Source organism: Triticum aestivum, chromosome 2D, assembly GCF_018294505.1.
Source record: "Triticum aestivum cultivar Chinese Spring chromosome 2D, IWGSC CS RefSeq v2.1, whole genome shotgun sequence".
Classification (NCBI taxonomy): Eukaryota; Viridiplantae; Streptophyta; class Magnoliopsida; order Poales; family Poaceae; genus Triticum; species Triticum aestivum.
This window is the reverse complement of record NC_057799.1, coordinates 644,225,905-644,250,270: the sequence shown is the minus strand read 5'-3', so window position 1 is coordinate 644,250,270 and position 24,366 is coordinate 644,225,905. Positions and strand designations below refer to the sequence as shown.

The 24,366-nt window shown below is 43.1% G+C and overlaps 3 pseudogenes; 2 read left to right on the top strand and 1 right to left on the bottom strand.

Annotated features, from left to right (window-relative positions):
• Positions 1-333: 333 nt before the first annotated feature.
• LOC123056147 (disease resistance protein RGA5-like) lies at positions 334-9,373 on the top strand (annotated as a pseudogene).
• Positions 4,854-4,992, bottom strand: LOC123056347 (uncharacterized; annotated as a pseudogene).
• Positions 9,374-10,377: 1,004 nt separating the features above from the next.
• LOC123050724 (disease resistance protein RGA5-like) lies at positions 10,378-13,725 on the top strand (annotated as a pseudogene).
• The last annotated feature ends 10,641 nt before the right edge of the window (positions 13,726-24,366 follow it).

Here is a 24,366-nt window from a genome sequence, read left to right as displayed (position 1 = left end):
GTAAGTAAAGACCAAGCTTCTGGTTCCCCATAATTTCCCCATCAGCTTTTCGACAAAATAATTTCCCCATCAGTATGCTCACTGCTTCACTCTCCAACTCTCTCTTAATTCAAGACATGTCTCCATCCCTGGCTCTTTCTCATTTCATCGAGGTTTTTCTTTTTGACATCATTATGAATTTCTACCGAAGTTTTGACTTCATGTTGCTGACTAATCATGTTACGCATTTTTAGGCAATGTAGTGCAAGTCGAAGTTCTTCATCACCGCAACAGATCGCCACCACCCTCCACCGCTGTTTCTGCAAACACCAATAGCTGGCTGAGAGGTTGAGCATGGCTCAGGTGGTGATTGGAGCGATGGGCACCATCCTACCCAAGCTAGCCGGCCTAATCACAAAGAGTACAACCTTCAGAGGGGTGTGTGGGGCGAGATCATGTTCCTCCAAGCCGAGATGGAGAGCATGGAAACAGCTCTCCTCAGGATTTCTGAGGCGCCAATCGACCAGCAACCGGACAATCAAGTAAGTCAAGGTTAGGGCCAAGGCTATGAGGGACTTGTCATATGACCTGGAACATAGCATCGACAAGTTCATGGTGCGCATCGAATCCCATGGCCGACCATAGAAGTCCCATAGCTTCAGGAATTTCATTGATAAGAGCCTCAGCCTGCTGACTAAGGGCAAGATTTGCCACAAGATTGGCATCGATATCAAAGACATCAAGAGCCGCATCAAGGAGGTCAGTGAGCGGCGTAATAGGTGTAGAAATTGATAGGAGGAAGTGTATCACCCTCATTCGAGGGCCGCGTGTATTTATAGATTGATGGGGCTTATCCCATAGGCGCATACATCTGTTTGAATTACATTCTTGGAGAACAAGAGAGGTAGAAATAGAATCTATTCAACTACCTACAGAAGATAGAAACATAACAGAAAGATACATGCGTAACGCCTAGAGATATACCTGTGAATATTAACTTTAACACGCCCCATAATCACAACTTGGCCAAGTTGAGATTACGCTTGAATTCTTCAAAGCTCCGTGTAGGCAAAGCCTTTGTGAAGCCATCTGCAACTTGATCTTTTGAATAAATAAACTGAATGTCCAACTTCTTGTTAGCAACACGCTCTCTAACAAAGTGGAAATCTATCTCAATGTTTTTGGTTCTGGCATGAAAAACAAGATTTGCAGAAAGGTATGTGGCTCCCAAATTATCACACCAAATACAAGGAACTTATACCTGTGGCACTCCAAGTTGCTTTAGCATGGACTGTACCCATTAGCTAGAGCTTTATACTCAGCCTCTGTACTAGACCGAGAGACTGTGACTTGTTTCTTAGCACACCATGATATTAGATTTTGACCAACACATACTGCAAAGCCACCTGTTGACCTTCTGTCATCTGGGTCTCCAGCCCAATCAGCATTAGTGAAAGGACTGACAAGAGTAGACTGAGATTTACTGAATGTTAAACCAACACTTACTGTATTCTTCACATACCTCAGAATACGCTTTGCAGTAGACCAATGTAAGGTGGTAGGTGCATGTAGAAACTGACAAACTTTGTTCACAGCAAAGGAGATATCAGGTCTAGTAAGGGTTAAATACTGAAGTGCACCAATCATACTCCTGTATTGAGTGCCATCTTCCTGACTTGGAAGTTCTCCTTCATGCAAAGATAGTTTTTCTGAACTAGATAACAGAGTTGGAGAGGGTTTGCAATTCTGCATGCCAACTCTTTTCAAAAGATCAGTTGCGTATTTTTCTTGAGAGAGGACTATACCATTATCAGTTTTCTTGACTTCAATCCCTAAGAAGAAACTCAGATCTCCTAAGTCCTTGAGAGCAAACTCTGAGCCCAAGTCCTTCAGAAGTGCTATCACTGCTTCACTGGACGAGCTAGTGACAATAATATCATCAACATATATGAGCATGAACATTGTGATATTAGACCTATTGTAAATAAACAATGAGGTATCTGACTTGGATGGAACAAAACCAATATTTTGCAATTTTGCACTCAATCATGAGTACCACGCTCTCGGGGCCTGCTTCAGACCATACAGAGCTTTATCAAGATTGCACACATGGAAAGGTGCATGCTTGCTTTCAACCCAGGTGGTTGTTTCATGTAAACCTCCTCTTCCAGAATACCATGTAAAAACGCATTCTGTACGTCCAATTTCCTTAAGCACCAATTCCTAGAGACAGCAATAGACAACACAAGCCTGATAGTAGCAGCCTTGACAACAGGACTAAACGTGTCCTCATAATCTATCCCTTATCTCTATTTGAAACCTTTAGCTACTAACCTAGCCTTATACCGGTCAATAGTGCCATTAGCCTTTCTTTTAACTTTGTATACCCATTTGCAATCTATCAAATTTTTACCTTGACCCGGTGGAACCAAGTGCCAAGTCTCATTCTTCCTCAAGGCCTTGTATTCTTCTTCCATGGCTTTTCTCCACTTAGCATCATTCAGCGCCCCTTCAACAAAATGTGGTACATCAGTAGAACATGTCAGCCCGAATTTAAGAATATTTTTTGTAATTGACAGGATTAATTTTTCCTGTTTGTAGACGTGTACCAACACGTGTAGAACGCGCTACAGGAGTTGGTGCTGCAGAAGATCCGCCCAATCCACCTGGGTGTGCAGGGCTGGTAGAGGTGGATCCCGAGGGCGATCCATCGTCGGGTGCACCAGGCACGTCAGGCGAATTTGCGCTGGCCCGGTCACTGTCGTGAGGCCGACCGCTGTCGGGGGCCCGGTCGCTGTAAGCGGCCCGCCAGACTACGCCACGCATGGCGGGCAATGATTGACCTGAAGGTGGGTCCATGCACACTGGGCGGCGCGTTCGTGGCCCGCCTCGTGGGGGAGGCGCTGTCACTGCGACGCGCGCGTGACTCTGAGGTGGCCTGCTGCTGCAGGCGATCCTCCTGGGTCTGGAGCCTGCTGATCCCGACGCAGTTGCAGGCGCAGGTGAATCTCCCTCGTGTCCAGTGCCCATGTCCGGTTCCGCTGCATGAAATATTGGCTGTTGTACAGCTTCGTTTTCAGCAGTTTCTGCACCATTTTTTGCGCCACAAATGCCTGTATCATCTGCATCACCAGGATACTATGTTGTATGGTTATGAGGGTTAGTCATGTGATCATCAAAAATATCATTACGCCCTTGATCTAAACCGGAAAGAGAACTAGGAAGAAGAAGGATTTGTTTTTGTAGGAGAGCTCCGGCATTGGGATGGAGACCTTGAAACGGAAAAATGGTCTCATCGAACACCACATCCCTGGATATGTAAACTCTTCCAGTTTGCACATCTAAGCACTTGAACCCTTTATGTTGTGGACTATAACCAATGAAAACACATTGTTTTGAGCGAAAGGAAAGTTTTCTGGTGTTGTAGGGTCGAAGATTGGGCCAACATGCACACCCAAAAACTCGAAGGGAGGCATAGTTTGGTTTGGTTTGCGAAAGACGTTCTGTAGGTGTTTGGTAGTTGATGACACGGCTTGGAAGAATATTAATGAGATGTGTGGCAGTGAGGAAGGCTTCATCCAAGAATTTTCATGGCATGGAAGCGTTTGCAAGTAGAGAAAGGCCAACTTTAACAATATGGCGATGCGTGCGTTCAGCGGAGCCATTCTGTTGGTGTGCGTGTGGACAAGAAACATGATGGGAAATTCCCAATTTTTGGAAGAAAGAGTTTAGTTTATCGTACTCGCCACCCAATCCGATTGGACTGTGATAATTTTTCTATCAAACTTTCGTTCAACAAGTGCTTGGAAATTTTGGAAAACTTGAAACACATCAGACTTATGTTTAATAAGATAGATCCATGTATACTTGCTATAATCATCAATGAAGCTTACATAGTATTTGTGTCGACCAACAGAAGTGGGTGCTTGCCCCCATACATCAGAAAAATGAGTTCTAATGGTTTAGAAGAAACAATAGTTGACACGGGATATGGGAGCTGATTACTTTTTGCTTTTTGACACGAATCACACACTGTTTCACTACTAGGCTCACCAACGAACGGGAGTTTATTTTTCCTAAGCACTCGTTGAAAAAAAGCAAAAGAAGGATGTCCTAGTTGATCATGCCACCTTGCCGAAGATAATTGGGTGACACCAAAAGCTTGTTTATTTGAGCTCCTAAAGCGAGGGATCAACGGATAGAGCCCTCCAACGCATCTACCTCTGTAGAGCACCTTCCTCTTTGCCAGATCCTTAATCAAAAAGAAGAAGGGGTAAAACTCAAGTAATACATGATTGTCTAGAGCAATGCGATGTACAGAAAGAAGGTATTTTTGAGCATTAGGAGCATGAAGGATATTTTTAAGATGAATAGGATGGCTAGGGGTTTTGATAATTGATTGACCAACATGATTTATTCTCATACCTGATCCATCTGGACCATGGATTTGGTCGTGGTCCCGATACTTCTCACGGGTCATCAACTTCTCCAACTCTCCTGTGAGGTGGTTAGTTGCGCCGCTGTCGACATACCAGTTAGTGTCAACACCATACTCAGCCGCAGCAGCAACTTTTTCTTCTTGAGCGTCATCATCGAAGCGGTACCAGCAGTCCCTTGTGCTGTGACCGATCTTGCTACAGATCTGGCACTGGATCAGATCATTGTTGGCCTTGTTGCTGGACGAGCACCCTTGTTGTTGTTGTAGAAGGGGCGTCCGCCGGTGGTCTGCTTCTTCTTGTAGCCACCGCCGCCACCTCCTTGCTTCTGTTCTCTCCCCCTGCCATAGCCACGAGGGGGAGCTCCGCCATGACGGGCAGAGTTTGCAGAAGATTTGAAGCCCACATCATGGCCTCCTATGAGCAGCTCGACTCGCTGATCGAAGTTGCACACTTGGGAATAGACTGCATCGACGGTGACCGGCTCGGTGCGGGCATCTAGGGTCGAGACCAAAGGGTTGTAGTCGAGGTCCAGCCCCACCAGCAGGAAAGAGACGAGTTCATCCTCATCTAGTGGCTTCCCCGCGGCAGCAAGCTCGTCGGCATATCCACGCATCCGGGAGAAGTACACCGGTGCAGATTGGTTGCCCTTTTTGGCATTGGACAGGGAGATCCGAAGATTATTAATACGTGAGCGTGATTGAGAAGCAAATATATTACCCAATGATGTCCAGAGTGCTTGTGCCGTCCTGATAGAAACGACCCAGACCAGCACCTCCTTTGACAGGTTGTTCATGAGGTGCCCAAGGACCTGCTGGTCCTGATGCATCTAGGCTTCATACGCCGGGTTGCTGACGACTTGGTCCTTTCTCTACTTGCCCTTCACGGTAAGCATCTTCTCTGGTTCGGCAATGGTGCCATCCAGATAGCCGTAAAGGCCCGCCCCAAGGAAGTGCGGCAGGATCTGCGCCTTCCATAGGAGATAGTTCTCGCGTGTAAGCTTCTCTGTGACCTGGGATCCAAGGCCAGAGAGAGTTGGGGTGGAGGAGGAGGACGACATGGTTTTTCTATGGAGAGATCGATCTAGGCTTCTGCGGTTTAGGACGAGAAGGAAGAAGATGCTCTGATTACCATGTAGAAATTGATAGGAGGAAGCGTATCACCCTCGTTGGAGGGCGGTGTGTATTTATAGATTGATGGGGCTTATCCCATAGGCGCATACATTTGTTTGAATTACATTCTTGGAGAACAAGAGAGGTAGAGATAGAATCTATTCAACTACCTACAGAAGATAGAAACATAACAGAAAGATACATGCGTAACGCCTAGATATATAGCTGCGAATATTATCTTCAACAATAGGTACAAGATTGACAGTGTGGCTACTGCCAAACCACCTGGTCCAACGGTTGATACCCTTCGCCTGAAAGCCTTGTATACAAAGGTGACGGCGCTTGTTGGCATTGAAGAGAATAGGCTAGAGGTAGTCGAGATGCTAACAGAGGGAGACGAGGTTTCCGAGAAACAACTGAAGGTGGTCTCCATTGTTGGATCTGGTGGATTAGGCAAGACAACCCTGGCTAATGCAGTCTATGAGAAGCTGAAAGTGCAAGAAGATAACCAAGAACGGCAATTTGATTGTTCAACTTTTATTTCCGTGTCTCTTAATCCTAACATGGAGCAGATTTTCAAGAGCTTGCTCCATCAACTTGACAAGCAGAGGATCCAAAACACCAGTGAGGCATCGTGGGGTGAAGAACAGCTCATCTGTGAAATAAGAATATTTCTTGAAAACAAGAGGTACGTATGTGCATATGCCCCTCCCTCCGAAATGTTTCAGCCATGGATGTTAAAAGGAAACTGCAATAGTGCAGAACTAAGTTTTCTATTTCCTTTGCCATTTCAGTTACACTTAATTAAGTAGCTCAATTCTTCTCAATGTATGAGAACTTAAATAGCCTTATAATATATGTGTTTTGGTATTAATTGAAGGTACATGATTGTTATTCACGACATATGGGATACGTCTGTGTGGGAAAACATCAAATTTGCATTGATTGAGAATGAATATGGAAGCAGAGTAATCACAACAACTCGCATCCTTGATGTTGGCCAGCAAGCTGATGGTGTCTATCGGCTGAATCCTCTTTCTGCTGTGGACTCAAGAAAGTTTTTCTATCATAGAATATATGATATGGGGGACAATTCACCACCTAATCAATTGTTTGAAGTATCTGAGAACATTCTAAAAAAATGTGGGGGTGTGCCGCTAGCTATACTTACGATAGGTAGCTTGCTGTCCAACAAAAAGGGAAGAGCACATACACTTGAGTATTGGTCCAAGGTGCAGAAATCTATCAGTTCAGGGCTAGACAATAGTCATGATGATGTGAAGAACATGAGAAGGATATTATATGTCAGTTACTCTAACCTACCTCCACACTAGAAGACTTTTTTACTGCATCTTAGTCTATACCCAGAGGATTATGAGATTGAAATAGAACAGCAGATATGGAAATGGGTGGGAGAAGGTTTTGTGAAAAAAGAACAGGGGAAGAGCTTGTATGAAGTAGGAGGCGATTACTTGGATGAGCTCATTAATAAAAGCTTGGTCCAACCTGTAAAATTTGACAATGCAAATAAAATGTGCTCTTGTCGTATACACGATATGGTGCGTGACCTCATCATTTCCTTATCAAATGAGGAGAATTTCCTAACAACAATAGGTGGTCCGCAACCAGAGTATCTACCAAGTAAGATCCGCCGATTTTCTGTCCAGACCTGCATTCGAGAAGTTGCTAATCAGCTGTCAACCATGGGCTTGACCCATGTGAGGTCACTTACTGTGGCTAGACCAGCTTTCAGTTTGTTGCCAACACTTTCGGGTTTCCCAGTCCTACGTGTATTCGATTTAAGTTATCGCAGGGAAGTGGACAATAATAATTGGAAGGATATATGCAGTTTGTTTCACTTGAGGTATCTGAGTTTAATGGGTACATCTATCACCAGGATCCGAAAAGTTACTGGGAATCTGCGATTTCTACAACTGCTGGACATTAGGTACACTAATATAGAAGAAGAGCTCCCGTCAACCTTTATTGAACTAACCCAACTGTTGTTATTCTACGTGGCTGATAGCATCACTTGTGCAATGCCTAGGTGGATGTGCTCCATGTCTTTCCTCTTCTCTCCAAATATTGCACTTGAAACACTGGGAGAAGAGGGCATTCAAGTACTTGGGAACATAGCATCTCTCAGTGAACTGTACATACAAGTGGAGAAACCAACACAGGGTGGAGATAAACGGTTGGTCCTTGGAGATGCTTATCCATTTCGGTGTCTAAAGAGGTTTACTGTCAAGGGTGACACCATGGAGTTGAAGTTTGCATGGGTAGCCATGCAATGTCTACATACCCTCCTGTTAGTTTTATATAATGTGCATGACACATTGCTTCAGTTTGGTGATCTTGTACTTGGTATAGAGAATCTCTCTTTGCTTGAACATATTGTTGTCGAGTTCCCCTTCAACAAAGAAGACACTGAGACTCAAAAGGTGAAATATGTTGTTCAGAAAGAGGTCAAGATGAATCAAAACAGGCCCATACTAACATTCACAGAAAAAGAAGGTGAAGTTCACGCAAGTACTTGTTCACACTTTCGAGCAACATGTATTACGTTTGTGTATATTTCTAAACCATATATGCAATTAGTGGAAGTATACGTTTTCCTATATTCTTTTTAACCTTATATAATTTTATCGTATTATGATACTTATTGATGCATTTGAAACACTAGTAATACTATTCATCACCAAGGGTTCAGTTATTCTTCACCCGAGCTAATCTTACGATAGTTTCAAAAGAAAATTACATTTGGTATACAAACAATTACATTCATATTGATTCAATACGCAAATTTGGCATAAAAAACAAAAATATAGGTCATAAGACCAGCGGGGGCGAGGTGCTTTGGCGATGTGAGCGGCATGCGCGAGCACCAGCGACGAGGCCTGCTTGCTGTGGTCGTGCCCACCAAGTGCGTCGCGGGGGCAAGTGTTTGGTTGCAATAGATCGTAGAGCAGTCACAATGATGTTCTAGACGTTATGTCGAGTCTTTGGTTCTTGCGCATGTCGCGCTCCTTACGACGGCATCTTGCCGCCGGTGATTGGACGGCCCGAGAGGACCGGCCAATCACCGTCGGGGAGGTGTTGTGGCAAGGTGGGTGCACCCTGCGTGCTCTGGGCATCCCCGCACGCGCCATGGGTGCTGTGGCCGTGCCCCCTGAGTGCGTTGAGGGCCAAGTCTTTGGTAGATTAGAGTTCGGAATCATCACACCTGAACTCGTGCGCTTATCTGTTCTTGTTGTCTGTTTATTATTCGGAGTTGTTCTTGGCTATTCTTTGTTATGCATTGCAGCAGCACTAAAAACCCTCTTCTTATTTCGTTTTTTCCATTGGCGACATCCCTGGACATCATCCACTCCCTCCACAGCCAAGTGCAGAACATGGACATGACTTCGTACACCCAGAACTCCGTCTTGACGGAGATCTATAAAAATGGTTCAGATTTGCTATTTCACATCTAGATGTGAAATAGTTATCTTACATCTAAGTTGTCCACCACAAGATCGAGGCTGTAAAGTTCGTGCAAAATCTGTTGATGCGGCATTGTTTTGTCCCTTGCGTCGATGTGTGTGTCCTGCATCGCGTGTCCCTCCCGGGGCTGTCTCTGTCCATTGTATGGGCCTGCTATCCCCTCTGAAGTGCTTGTGTTTTTTTTCAAACCGATGTGTAGAATTGAAAGAGTCTCACTCATCCGATACCATCTCTCTGTGGACTGTTTTAATCTTTTTTTTCTCTATTGATGTATTGGTTTTCTTAAGTCTAGGGTTGTATATTAGTATTTTTTTCTGTTTTTTGTTTTTGTTTTGAGTTGTTTGTGTGCTTACAGAGGTGTAAGTGGAGAATGGACGAGACGCCAACTTTCCTTTTTTGTTTTGAGTGTTTTTGCGTTTTTCTATGCATTTTCGGAACGGGTTTGCTATTTTAACATCTACTCCCTCCGTTCCTAAATATAAGTCTTTCTAGATATTTCACAAAGTGACTACATACGAAGCAAAATGAGTGAATCTACACTCTAAAATATGTCTACATACATCCGTATGTTGTATTCCATTTAAAATGTTTAAAAAGACTTACAGGGAGTAGATGTGAATGTGAAATAGTTACATCACATCTAACTTTTAACTACACGATTTAGACATCAAGATTCGTGTTCTTTGGTCTTTTTTTTGTTGTTTGGTGTTGTCTCTGCATGCGTCGCTTGCGAGAGGGGTTCTCATCGTAGCGTTTAGCCCGTTGTTTCCTTTATAACAGCCCTCGTACCTTTGCCTCGGCGTGGGTTGTAGCCACAAGCAAACTTTTTTATTTTTTTATTTTTATTTTTTTGCTTTTTCCTTATTTTTCTTAAATTTGTAAAGTTTTTGATTCATGAAATTATTTATTTTATTTTTCCATTTTTCCATTTTATTTTTTAAATTAAAGTTTTTTTACTTCGTTGTCCCAGTCAACTCATATTTTTCTTTCTTCCGGATTGTTGTATATCTGCTCTGAAACTGAAGACCAAGCTCCATAATTTCTCCATCAGCTTTTCGAAAAGTTAATTTCCCCGTCAGTACGCTCACTGCTTCACTCTCCAACTCTCTCTCTCTCTCTCAATTCAAGACAGGTCTCCATCCCCACTTCTTTCTCCTTTCATTGAGGTCTATCTGTTTGACTTCATTCTGAATTTCTACCAAGTTTTGACTTCATGCTCCTAACTAATCATGTTGCCGTTCTTTAGGCAATGTAGTGCAAGACGAAGTTCTTCATCAACGCAGCAGATCGCCACCACCGTCTTCCCTCTGCTGCTTCTGCAAACACCATCGGCCGGCTGAGAGGCTGAGCTATAGCGCAGGCCGGGCATGGCCCAAGCGGTGATTGGAGTGATGGGCACCCTCCTGCCCAAGCTGGCCGACCTAATCACCAAGGAGTACAACTTTCAGAGGGGTGTCAGGGGCGAGATCATGTTCCTCAAAGCCAAGATGGAGAGCATGGAGACCTCTCTCCTCAGGATTTCTGAGGCTCCAATCGACCAGCCACCGGACATCCAAGTCAAGCTTTGGGCCAAGGCTGTGAGGGACTTGTCATATGGCCTGGAAGATAGATCGACAAGTTCATGGTGGGCATCGAAACCGATGGCCGACCAGATAAGTCCCATAACTTCAGGAATTTCATTGATAAGAGCCTCAGCCTGTTGACCAAGGGCAAGATTCGCCACAAGATCAGCATCGATATCAAAGACATCAAGAGCCGCATCAAGGAGGTCAGTGACCGACGTGATAGGTACAAGGTTGATAATGTGGCTGCTGCCAAGCCCGTTGGTCCAGCTATTGACACCCTTTGCCTAGCAGCCTTGTATTGACGAGAAGAGCGTTGAGGTAATCAAGATGCTGACGGAGGGAGATGAGAGGTTTAGGGGAAATGTCTAAAGGCGGTCTCTATTGTTGGATTTGGTGGATTGGGCAAGACAACCCTTGCCAATGTAGTGTATAAGAAGCTCAGAGTGCAAATCAGTATTCAAAAGCAAAATTTGCAATTCGATTGTGCGGCCTTTGTTTCCGTGTCTCTTAATCCTAATATGAAGCATATTTTCAAGAGCATGCTCCATCAACTTGACAAGTAGATGTACCAGAACATTAATGAAGCATCATGGGGCGAGCAACAACTCATCAGTGAGATAAGAACATTCCTTGAAAACAAGAGGTACGTTTGTGAATATTTGTTCCTCAATGTTCCGTATATGGATGCCACAAGGAAATTACAATAGTGCAGACCTCTCAGGTTTTTATTTTCTTTGCCATTTAAGTTGGTAAGCTTTGGGAGTCAGCATAGCTCAAATGGTTGGGGGAGTGGATGTACAAACCCAACACCTGAGTTCAAATCCTCACGGAGGCGAATTTAGGTTCCTATTTGTTCTTGAGGACCATGCTTTCCTTGTACTCATGCATTTATCCTTGAGGACTAGGCTTGGTGTGTAACCAAGATTTAAAAATCTTAGTACCCATGCTTAAAAAGGCTGTATGCATCGTCCCTAGTTGGTGTAGAGGCCGGCGAAGTAAAATTATCCCCCAGTTTTAATTTGTCGAAGAAAAGTTGGTAAGCTTTATTACACAGCTCAATTCTGCCCAATTAATGTATGACAACTCTTATGTAATATATGTATTTTGGTATCAATTGAAGGTACTTGATAGTTATTGATGACATATGGGATAAATCCGCCTGGGAAAATATCAAGTATGCATTGATTGAGAATGGATACGGAAGTAGAGTATCACAACAACTCGGGTTCTTGATGTTTCCCTGCAAGCTGGTGGTGTATATCGGCTGAAACCTCTTTCTGTTGTCGACTCAAGAAAGTTGTTCTATCAAATAATATATGAGATGGAGAACAAGTCACAACCTAATCAATTGGTTGAAGTATCTGAAAGAATTTTAAAAAGATGTGGGGGAGTTCCGCTAGCTATCCTTGCGATAGGTAGCTTGTTGTCTAGTGAAAAGGGAAGAGCACATACACATGAGTATTGGTCCAAGGTGTACAAATCCATCAGTTTGGGGCTAGACAATAATCATGATGATGTGAAGAACATGAGGAGAATATTATCTGTAAGTTACTCTGGCCTACCTCCGCACCTAAAGACTTGCTTACTGCATCTTGGTTTGTATCCAGAGGATTATGAGATTGAAGCAGAACAACTGATTTGGAAATGGGTTGGTGAAGGTTTTGTGAGAAAAGAACAAGGGAGGAGCTTATATGAAGTAGGAGAGGATTACTTGAAGGAGCTACTTAATATAAACTTGGTCCAGCCTTCATATTTAAATAGCCTTCGTCGTGTGCATGATATGGTTCGTGACTTCATCACTTATTTGTCACATGAGGGGAATTTTCTAACAACACCAGATTGTCAGCAGTTAGAGTATCTACCAAGTAAGATACACAGATTGTCCTTGCAGACCAGGAATGAAGAAGTTGGTAATCAGCTGGCAACCGTGAGCTTGTCCCACGTGAGGTCACTTACTGTGTTTACTCCAGCTTTTAGTTTGCTGCCAGCACTCTTGTGTTTCCCAGTCCTGCGTGTATTAGATTTAGCTGAATGTGAAGTGTATAATACCCATTGGAATGATATATGCAATTTGTTTCACTTGAGATATTTGAATTTAAGGGGTACATCTATCACTAATATCCCGAAAGAGATCGGGAATCTACAATTTCTGCAAGTGCTGGACATAAGGTCTACCAAAATAGAAGAAGAGCTGTCGTCAACCTTTGCTCAACTAACACAATTGTTGTTAATCCACATGCTTAATAGCATCACTTATGCAGTGCCAAGATGGATGTGCTCCATGTCTTACCTGTTCTTCCTAAGTATCACACTGAAAACATTAGGAGAGGAGGACCTTCAAGTTCTCAGGAGCATAGTGTCTCTCTCTGAACTGGTCATACAAGTGGAGAAACCTACACAAGGCAGAAAAAAACGGTTGACCACTGGCATTGCTTATCCATTTTTATGTCTAAAGATGTTCAGTGTCAAGAGTGACACCATGGAGTTGAGGTTTGGACGAGGAGCCATGCAAAGTCTCCAAACCCTCAAATTAGATTTTCAGGATGTGGAGGACACATCATTCAAGTTTGGTGATTTTGCATTGGGTTTAGAGAACCTTCCGTCGCTTGAGGATGTTTGTGTTACATTCAGTGAAGATACAAGCGAGAAGATTAGTAGTGTGGAATATGCATTGAGGAAAGAGATAGATATGAATCAAAACAAGCCTAGACTGAGAGTTACAGATATGGGACGCCTCATGGTAACTACCATAATTCACACTGTCAAACAGTATATAGTTATTTTTTACTTGCTAATTTTTGTACCTTACTAGCACAAATGCCCGTGCGTTGCAATGGGAGGCTACAAAACTTACCTCCAGCAGGAATGCAGGCTGCGACCCCAAGAGCCTCCAGCACCCTGGTCGCAACGGACTGGCTTTTAAATGTCGAACGATACCTGAGAAGAAAGGATGTGGCGTCCGCGTGCAGTAGATCATCGGTGGCAAAATCTCTACTTTGAAATTTAAGAAGAAAATTAACATGCAATCGTGTTATTTCTCGTTCATTGCATAAACTTATTTGGGTTTAATCTCTCAAACTAAACCAATGATTAATTCTATGAAACAACATTCAGATAGAAAACATCATATCTCGCCAATTTGGGGTTTAATCAGGGATAGCTTGCTCCTTTGTAACCCAAATATACATGTACTAAGAGAATATCTATTGGATAACAGAACGGAAGGAGAAATAATCAACAATGGTGGTGACCAGTAACACAAGGAGAAATAATCAAGAATGATGTTTCCAGTAACATAAGGAGCATGGTGATAACTACATTGCAGTCGTCGCCAACCGAAAGCAACTGGCGCAACCCAGAATATAAACTGTGTTGTAACGGGAGAGAAAAATCCTCAGATGCTCAACATCTGAAGTACATCAAATATTAAAAAAAGAGTCTGCAAAAAAGAAGTAGATATTAATTAATGCTAACAGACAAAACTAAGAAGGCCGCTACGCATGATGCACATCATATCCGGTTGTATATATACAACCTGCAGATTTGAAATTTCAAACAATTTTGCAACTCAAACAGTTTGACCACTGACCATATCAACTAATCCATACAAAGTTCTTCACATAAAGGCAATTAGCAATCAGAAGAAAAGTTGAATGGCCAAATCTCTGAAAAGAAAATACCTGAAACGGTACATCAAGAATCTGATTACAAAATAAAAAAATAACTATATCTTATCAAATCATGTGACAAAGGAATCCCTCCGTATTAATATATTGTAGTATACACCAAGATCTCCTAGCTCTGTAGCACCTTTTGTTTTCATGCATGATGATAGGAAAATAATGTTGAAATACTACTAACCATAAAACAAGATGACATATGTTGGCATATACAAACTACAAAAGCAAGTTAACACATCACACAATAAATGAGCAAACTCAGCAGGTCTCAACTGTCAACATGTAAGCCATAGCATCAGAGATGTTAGTGAGTGAAGTTATCTTTCCTGCACATCGACATTGTCATGTACCTCTTTGAATAGATATTTAACATGAGACTTGTGAAATTGTTTTCCTCGCGTGTTAGGTTGGTGCATTGTTATGGTAACAAAGCTGACGACCCATGTGGTAGATTTAACCTGGTGGTCATAATACATTTTGATCTATAAGTAAGAGTAGTGCTAAACCTCTCATATATATCCGTTGAAACCAAAAGTATACAAATGATGAATCAACGTGTAAGTTTAGCATTTTTTCGATCATTATAAGTTTAACACCAAATAATATTAAATCTATACAGAAATTTTAGCCCAGCCCAGGTCCTCTCAACCGCAGAAGGCAAGATGCGTCAATGCCGCGAGGGTTTCTGCAATCTCGCGAGATGACGAACTATTCTGAAAAGATTGTTTTCTTTTCTATACCAATGGAGCTGCGTTTGCAACCGTAATGAGGTAGAAATCTAGTACATTTTGATATATAAGTAAGAGTAGTGCCAAACCTCTCATATCAATCTGCTGAAACCAAAAGTATACAAATGATGAATCAACAAGTAAATTTAGCATTGTTTCGATCATTATAAGTTTAACACCAAATAATACTAAATTTGTACAGAAAATTTAGCAGCACAAAATGATCTTCATACATATACATGGGATGATATTTAGATGGATAATGAAATAACTATACATAAAGGAGGAAATTTTACAGCACCTCCGCATACTTATCGATTAATCCCCTATCATCTTCCCTTCTCATCTTTCCTTCGCATCTCCCCCACCATCGCCATGCCATGCGCTACAACAGCACCAAACATGAGCAGCCACATTATGAGATGGATTCAGAATAGTTTACCATTGCAGTAAGAAAACATTCCCTTACATATAGAGAAGACCTTGATTTTATACAAATTGTACAATGAGCAGTCAAGTAAGATGCACTACAATAGATCATGTTCAGTCCCAAGCATGCAAGTCTCTTCAAGTACTAATGATGAATGTCGTTCTTTATCCCCTATTCGAATACCGAAATAGCAACTTGTTTAGGAGAATAACACTATCAGTTAGAGAAGGTTGTTCTTGCTTATAGGTCATCGAGACCCAACTTCTGAAAACACATGAAATAGAAAATAAACTGTACTAAGGATGAATGAATCAACCATGGCCTCGATGAATCAACCGTACCCGACGATCGCGGACAGGAGTCAACGATGTGTGCGCTACCGTCGAGGAGAGCATCCTTGTTGCCTCAACCCCAGGAGACTCAATCCGTGCTTTATTATTAGGGAGAGATATACAATCTGTAAAAGTATTTTCTTGTTTCTCTTCTTAACCATGTGAAGTTTCATATTAGTACCTTTTCCCAGTTATTTATGCATTTCAAATACTAGTTTTTGATAGGTTTACCTCATTTGCATCCATTATTCCGATACTAAAACTCTGTTGGGATCAATGTTTTTAATAGAGGGGTATGACATTCTACGTTTGGCGCTATGTTGAAGCTATAGCATGCTAAATGGTGCTAAATTGTGAACGATGCGTTTAGCGTGATGCCTCTCCCAACACCAGTGCTGAGATAGCAAGCTATTTAAAGTATGGCTGGGAACTGTTGGCTTGCACCATGGGTGGTAAACAGGATTAGGGGGAATTACCAGCATGCCAGTAGTTTCTACGAGGTTACTATGAGCTCAGTACTACCTCTTAGTAAGGTGCTATAAATTAAACTTTGCACACTGTCAATACATGGAATCAAATAATAATAAAGGAAAGGAAGTAGCCTGATCATAGTATTTCAGACTAGTTTTCATTGCGTAAGAAAATGTTCCATCAAACAAGAGAAAATTCAACGCCTTGAGATTTTCTACATGGAAATAGCTTAGGAAATAATGGTTCTATTGTACACTTTTATGCTGCATATTAATAAAACACATAAATAGATTTTTTCTGAAAGAAATATTTTCTATATACAAGGTATGCATGGCATATTGGGTAACTCCTTAATATACAACAACTCGTGTAGCATGCTTGCATGAACAAATTTTTCTTGTTCTATGAAAAGTCAAGATTAAATAGTTATCATTCTTCCAAGGAGGTACGCGAGGTACTGTACAGTTTGTTAAATTCTTAGCCGCAGAAGATTGACTCGCATCTGCAGTAACCAAGTACACACAAGCCCAACCAATGTCATGGTGTGTTGATATGTTTTACGCTTATCTACAAAACAATTTTAATGTTCCCAATGTCATGTCTTAATAGGAATTATTTCTCGCGTCCGCATCGCCACCACGTACATTGTGAGCTCCATGAAAGGTACAACTTGATGTCCTCTAAAAAGAATCTTCCTGAAAACTCAAATGTGGCCTTACTCAACTTTTGTAGAGGTTTGTCTTAGTAATTTCAATAGCAAATAGGTATCGATGGTTTGCAATCGATACATTTTCCGTGGGTATTACCGCAAGAGGAAATTTACAACATGGATGCTATGCGCACATGTACAGTTGCACTAACTTAGAGAAGAAAAGAATAACATGCATGATAAAGTAATCCTCCATGTAGGTAACAGAAGAGTGGTAATGTAATACCACAGCACCTTAGTTACGGGTATACACCTGCACGTTTGTTTCTCTAAGTTTGCTGCTGAATGTGTCGTTTGGTGAATGTAGGTTTGTCAAAAAGCATAGTTGGCCTCGGTGGGATGCTGTCCCGTCCAAGGTTCAGTTGGAGACCTATCTCATGGCAATCAGGGTACGACCAGGAAATGAAGCCACACAAGCCAGGAGATCACCTCCAGGTTCAGTCGAAAGAGTGTACCTGCTCTATGATCCTACACTCAAACTGATCTCTCTCCGGTTACTGATTTTGCCGTGATACACCATAGATAAGTGCCTAAAGACTTCAGGTAGAGAAATAATTTGCGAGACACCGTTAGTGTACTCATTATCTGCACAAGGTGGTCGGATTAATTATGCTCCAAGTATGACTTCCGTAATATTTATCAATAATCATGCCTCGCTGCTCTCTAGCCACCCAATATAGGGTTTTAGAGCATGCCTCCACGGTTGATTGTATTGGCAGGAGTTCCAAGATGAGCACTGCTATAGACACGACACTGCATGCACGATTCCTGCACGACAACATATATCACATAGTCCATGCATGTATGGAAATGCACTAAACGGCTGGATTGCCCGTTGTGCAGCTGTCGTGCAACCCTACGTCGTCCGCACAACAGTTCCGTTCCCAGATTTGTTGGCATGCTTGATACCAGCTCATCTCGAGTAGATAACTAGATTGGGAGCAGTTTATATATAGGCCTTTCACTTGCAACACTTTTCCAAGTGAGATTTGCGTCTCGTGTTTACCCTCGAAATAAAGCCTTCAGAGATTTGGAGCTTTGCTCTCTAACACTAGCGGCTCAAGCACCTGGTAATTTAGCCGCGAGTATGTTAGAGTTGTGTCAAATTATTATTGTACAAGTTAGGTTACAGTTGGACTTGGAGTCGTATGGTGTGTAGACATGATATGGAGTCGTGTCCAAGTAGGACACTTGTATCCTAGACCTCTCATATATAGCGAGGGTAGACACACGATGTAACTTATGCCAACATAATAGCACAGACGCGCAGGGGGAGCTGGCGGTGTGTGCCGGCGCCCGGGCGGCCGGAGGTGCGTTATTATAGCAGTGTCATTGAGAGGAGCACCCATAGGCCGTAGTTAGGCCCTGGGTATGTAGCCATGATGGTGAACCTCATTAACAAATCTCGGAGCCGTGCCTCATGTGATTGCTTGGTCCTCGGTAGATCGAGGGTGCCCTCGGATTTATTCTAACAGAGTAAATGACACTGGCGTCTGGCGATCCTAGAATTTGTCCGATGGGTGCACTTTAGTCACATAACATGTAAAATGATAAAACCCATCACACAACTTGGGTTGCAGGTGCAAATAGGTCATCATCTTGCTAGGTAAGCCCCTGGCCGGGATTTTTCATAGATGTCATGCGCTGCACATGTGACCTTTTTTCAGGCACGAAAATGGCCCTTTTGCCGAAAAAGGGTTTCACCCCCTTGTATCACAAAGCAACCAACACCGATCACATAGCAACTGCATGCTGGGGCGAGTAGCACAGCAAGCCCCAAAAAATAAAGAAAGAAGAAGAAGAAGAAGAAGAAGAAGAAGAAGAAGAAGAAGAAGAAACAAGTGCCAACAACTGCAGCTCGACAAAGGGCGGATGACCAGCCACCGCTGCACCCTCCTGATTTGCCCTACCATAGTCCAAGGCTCCAATGCGCCGCATGGTGGCTAGGAGTCTAACACGGGACTGAAGACTTGCGCGAGATCGGTGCTAGCCACTGCGATAGAACAGACCTGTCGACCGAAAGAACGACTGTTCCGGAATTAACACTGTTTGGCAAAATCCCGACTTTTATTTTCCAAATTTTGAGTAATTTTTTCAACATACAATTTTGTTCACAGACGCAAACAATATTATGAAAATCAAACAAATTTTGAATTTCCCAAACATTTTTCAAAAACATGAATTTTTTTGAATTTGTCAACAATTCTCTAAACCACGAACAAATTTTCAAATCATGAGAACAAATTTTGATATGGAGAACCATTTTGAAAAATCACAAACAAATTTGGAAGCGCAATCATTTTAAAGCACGAACAATTTTTGAATCTTGAGAACAAATTTTTGAATGAAGAATAATTTTTAAAAATCTTGAAATTATTCGGAAGCGCGCACTTTTTTTGAATATGCGAATAAAAAAATTGAAATCCCGAACATCTTCTGGACTTCGAAAGTGTTGAACATTTTTTATGAAACGCGAACAATTTTTGAATTTCGAGAACATTGGTTTGGAAACTGAATATATTTTGAAAACATGAACAAATTTTGAATATTTTTTTCTTTTTATAGCGAAAAATAAAAAGTAAAAAGAAATAAAAAAATAAAACAACAAGAAAACAAGAAAAAAGAAACAGAAAAAACTAAAAACTAAAAACGGGAAGAAGAAGAAAACAAAAAGGGAAATGTTTTCAAAACACAACGATTTTTAAATTTTCTAAAAATAATTGAGTAAAGAAAAGTAAAACTTAAAGCGAAAGGGAAAAAATAGAAAGAGAAGAAAAATAAACAGAAAAGGGAAAAAGGAGAGAAAAGGGGAAAACAAAAACAAAAAAAGAACTAGAATAAAAAAACCAATTCAGGAATCTCAAAACCGTAAAAAACTAAAACCGAGATCGCTGCAACTATTAATGGGCCGGCCATAATGCGTTGCTCGCGCTCTTGAAGTTTATGCGAAACCTCGGCAGCTTGACGCAGCGTGCGTCAAATCGGAAATTCCGAGAGCAACTAATTGATGAGCGCTTCTTCAGGAGCCTCACAACAATCAGTGCGACTTGACGCGCTCTCAACTACCCACCACGTGTCGCGCATTAGGCGCTCTCTATGGATTTTTTTTCACACGCGTTTTCTGCTTTTTAAACGGTTTTTTTCAGTGTTTCTGTTTTTTCACCGGTCTTCCGTAGCTTTTTGACAAAAGAAAATTTGGGAAAAAAAATTGCACGAAAAAACGTGTATTTTTTTCTTCCGCAAGAGGCAAGGTTTTGCTTCCAAGAGAGGCACGTTTTTGCTTTCGCGAGAGGCACGACAGTGACTCACGGAAACCGAAAAAAACACGTTTTCTTTATTTTTTTTCATCCGCTAGAGACATGGTTTTGCTTTCACTAGAGGCACGACCATGCCTCTGGGATACGAAAAAAACATGTTTTTTTTCTTTCATGAGAGGCACGGCTTTGTTCTCGCGGGAGGCATGATTTTGCTTTCGCGAGAGGCACGACCGTGCCTCTCGGATACGAAAAAACATGTTTTTTTCTTTCATGAGAGGCACGGTGTTGTTCTCGCGAGAGGCATGATTTTGCTTTCGCGAGAGGCGCGACCGTGCCTCTCGAAAACAAAAAAACTGTTTTCAGTTTTTTTTTCTTTCACTAGAAGCACGGTTTTGTTTTCACGAGAGGCATGGTTGTGCTTTTGTGAGAGGCACGACCGTGCCTTTTCGGAAATGAAAAAAACGAGTTTTTTTCCTTTTGCGAGAGGCATGGTTTTACTTTCGCGAAAGGCATGGTTGTAATTTCACGAGAGGCACGGTCGTACCTCTTTCGAAAAGGGAAAAAACCATGCTCCAGGTCTGTTTTTTCATCCAGTTTTTTTCGTGAAAAAAAGTTCATCAAAATCTATCAACATGGGATCTAGTGTTGAAGATCTGGACGCGAGGAACCCAATGATGAAAAACGTTCGGGATCTAGTTTTGAAGATCTCCATGCGAGAAATCCAACGGTGAAAACCGTTCGAGATTTGGACGCACGGTTGAAGATATAAAACGTTTTGTATAAATAGATCTACGAAAAAAAGGAAAACTAACAGGTTACGACAAATGGCACACATGCAGCACGTTACTTGTCAAATCTGGGAAGGTCGGAGTGATCTATGCTATAAGTACTCCTTAATTAGTGATTTCGGGAAATTCCGTTTTCGTTTACTCTATTATTTTTGAGGAAACGCACCCCATCTACTAGACTCATTTGGGGCGTGTTTGGTTGCCGTGCGCTACAGTACCCGCATTACATGCACTTCTCCACCCAACCTGGTTATGCAAATGCAGCCTCAAATGCACCATCTGCATGTTGTTTGGTTGCCTGCATGGCCTCTTGCCTGCATGGGTAGAGCCACACTGCCTGGTGTTTGGTTGCCTGCATGTTAGTGGACAAACCCAAGGCATGGTGTTTGGTTGTATGCAATGCCTGGTGTGTGGTAACCTCTTTGGCTAGTTGGTGAGGTTACCACCACACTTCGGCAGCACACATTATAAGCACAATAGAGTATAAACAGAGCATCAACTAGCACAATTCAGATATAAGCAGTACCACACTCCATAACAGTTGAATGCATAAACCATAAACATGTTCAAAGCAGACTCGATAGTACGCTGGAAAGATGTGGCCCGGCCCTATTCCTTGGCGGCAAAGGCTTCCTCGTGCTTCCCTCACTTGTTGACGACCTCAATGCCATCGTCGTCGAAGATGATGACCTTGAGGGTGTCGGGAGTGAGGAGCTTGAACGTCACCATGTAGCCGATCTTGATCTGATGAACGACTGCGTAGGTGGCCCAACCCTGATCCAGGGTCGCCCTGCCGTTCATCAGCTTCACCGTCACCTTCCAGGAGCAGCCGGTGTTGTTCCTGAGCTTGAACTCCTTCGGCACCACGACGAAGTGCTTGGTGAAGTCCAGGGGCATGGGGATGCACTCAAGCTTCGGTGCAAGGATGACCTTGCAGAAAGTGAGTTGGGCCATCCTCCTGATGGTAGTGGACGTAGTTGCGGCGCTTGTTGCTGGGGGGCTTCTCCATGCCCTCGTCGTCATCACCCTCAGGCGTCTTCAAGTCTTCCTCGGTGGTGGGCGGCAGCACAACCTCGTCGGGCATTGGGTGAAGGGGCTGCTTGCCCTTGTTGTAAACCTCCGTGCCCATCTCATTGCTCTCCTCGATCTGCACACATTTCATGGAGTCACGCACAACACAGAGTTCATGGCTAATTGAAGAGTTTGTAGTTAAAACGGCATGACTGTCACTCTTCTCCTCCTCTCCATCCCCCCTATATTTACTCACCCTGCCCACCACAACTTACCCACCCCCTCTCTTCTCTCACTGTGAACCTTCCTCCTCCCCATCGCCATGAGCTCTAGCTCCAGCTCCAACGCCAACCCCTTCCCTTGCGGTATTGGCTGGAGGGCCGTCTTCCTCGGGGGAACGACTGGTGAGTGGACCAAGTTCGAGAACACCATGGAGGTGTGCTCGAACTTCGCCTCCATGCAGGACATGCAGAAGGAATCTAATGCAGTGCTCATGAAGGCATGTAAAGAAGAGCTGAAGACGCTGATTCCTGACCCAGCGAAGGGCGCGATGGCAGTTGACATCATTCGCTGGGCCATGAATCAGGTCGTCTCCGTCGACGGTAAACAGAGGAAGAAGTGGTGCCGGTACATATTCCCCATTCCCCTCCGCCGTGGATCGAATCTAGCGTGCATGTCGAAGAGAGAGAAGTGCTTACCGCCATTGATGGAGTCCGGTGGTCTTCTTCCTCTGCTCCAATCCGCCGCCGCCAGTGGTCTTCTTCCTCTGCTCCGATCCGTCGCCGTCGGTGAGAGTTGGTAGAGTGGGGAAGAGTGGGGAGAGGGAGCTGCGAGGGGCGGTAAGGCTAATAACTGTCAGCGCTTCGGGAAGCAACGCGGCTTCTCGAGCGTGGCCGCGCGCGTGCAGCCCCCGCCGCCCACGTGCACTGCTCGGGCCTAGCCCTGAAGAAACTGCCGATTCCTGCGTTTCAAGTGAGCCAGGCCAAGAGGTGCTTTAAGAAGCGTGCGAGGCAGGCCCAATAGTGTATGCGGGCTACCAAACAGGCAGATCACTTCCCGCGCGGGCCTGGTCGAGGCCTATGCAGGCAACCAAACATGCCCTTGTTGTTCGCAAGGCCTAGTCATCCTTCTGGCCGTCGTCATCCGTCGCCACCAAAAAAAAGTTGCTACGAGTGCGGTGCAGAGGCCGCCGGGAAGCGACACCGAGGGAAAGGAGGACAGAAGGACCCATGACGGCGGCGGCGGCGGATCTATGTCCTCCCTCTTGCACCTTGTCTCGGCTTAATTTATAAGCGGAGGCATCACGGGGCCGCTGCCGCTCGACTCCCTCGACCGCCTCATGTCGATGCAGCCACCGAGCTTCGATCCCTTCCTCGTCCCCGCCGCTGGGAGACGGGCTTGAGGTTAGGATCGTTTTTGTGATAGTCTGAAGTCTGAACATTTTTGGGTTCTCAACACCTGAACCTCTGTCGAAATCGATTTTCTGTTACTGAAATCATAAAACCGCGCAGTTGTCAAACAGAGCGGCATTCAGGGCTAAAACTTGCAGAGCTACGCCATAAGATGTGGTTGCTAAATGGTAATGGAATACTTATGTTACAAGTAGAAAGAATATGCTAAATAGAAAGAATATGCATGACCCCTCCGGTTTTAGTCATACTAATTGAACAGCGTGATTTGGAATCATGTGTGGAGAAAGAATAGTCAATTACACCAGTGGTGTCACAACTTGGCACGAAAAATCAGTTTAGTGCTAAAACTTGCGTCATACATTGAACTGATGCCACAACTTGTCTTTGACGTGCATATGCAGTGCAAATCACATTTCTATATGAAAAGGGTGCTGATTAGAAACGCCAATGTGGCATGGGGCCTCCTGTCAGCAACTGGACATCAAAGTGAACGTGTGGTTTGTGGCCTGCTATTTTGTACAGAAAAACCTCAGAATTTTCCTCACAAAAAGACTATGCCACGGTTGCAAGGGTCCACTTGTCAGCGTCCCATAAATAATTAAAAAAATGATGTGCGCAGGGACTTGAGCCGACTCGAACCGCTGACCTACAGCTAGAGGCAGCGCAAGGCCAACCACCAGTCAGTTGAGATTTAAAAATAATAATTGGATGTTGCTTCGATATGTTCTACTAAGTGTGCTGCGGCCCCTACAATCCATTTTGCGTGTTTTTTTCAGTAGAAAATTATAGAATATATGTAAATTATAATGTTGTGTTATACATAAATGAAATAAACTGAATTATAAAATAATCACATACTTATTTAGCATTTGTACATATAATAATTTATGAATTACAAAACTGTTCATCTAATAATTTGCATATTGAATAAAACTTACATTCAATAAATACTTATATAAGTTTAAAATTGTAC